This window comes from Heptranchias perlo, unplaced genomic scaffold (assembly GCF_035084215.1).
Source record: "Heptranchias perlo isolate sHepPer1 unplaced genomic scaffold, sHepPer1.hap1 HAP1_SCAFFOLD_842, whole genome shotgun sequence".
Taxonomy (NCBI): domain Eukaryota; kingdom Metazoa; phylum Chordata; class Chondrichthyes; order Hexanchiformes; family Hexanchidae; genus Heptranchias; species Heptranchias perlo.
Window position 1 is genome coordinate 55,001 of NW_027139879.1, and position 403 is coordinate 55,403.

The window sequence follows — 403 nt, forward strand, 5'->3', positions numbered from 1 at the left end:
CTACAATGGGCCTTTGCAGCCACCGTCGGGCTGGGCACATGGCCTCCCCCCACCATGACGAGGGAGGTTGGCGCCGGTTCCAACCTGGGCTTGCAAGCGGTAATGCATGACAGACAGCCAGCAACAAACAAAAGTCGAAAGGAGCCCACCTTTTGCCAGGCACAGACCGTTAAGGTCACGGACACGCTTGGGTGGTTAAGCTACAGTGACCCTTTCTAGCCGCCTTCGTCGTGTCTGCTGGGCACACATGGCCTTCCCCCCCCTGCCCGTGACAGGGGAGAGGTTGGTGTGCCAGGTCCGACTGGAGTTTGCAAACCATAGCGTTCAAGATACATGCACACACTCAGCCCTCCAGCTCTAAAAGGGTGACGTGTTTTGGTGCTCAGTTGCTAGAGAAATCTCG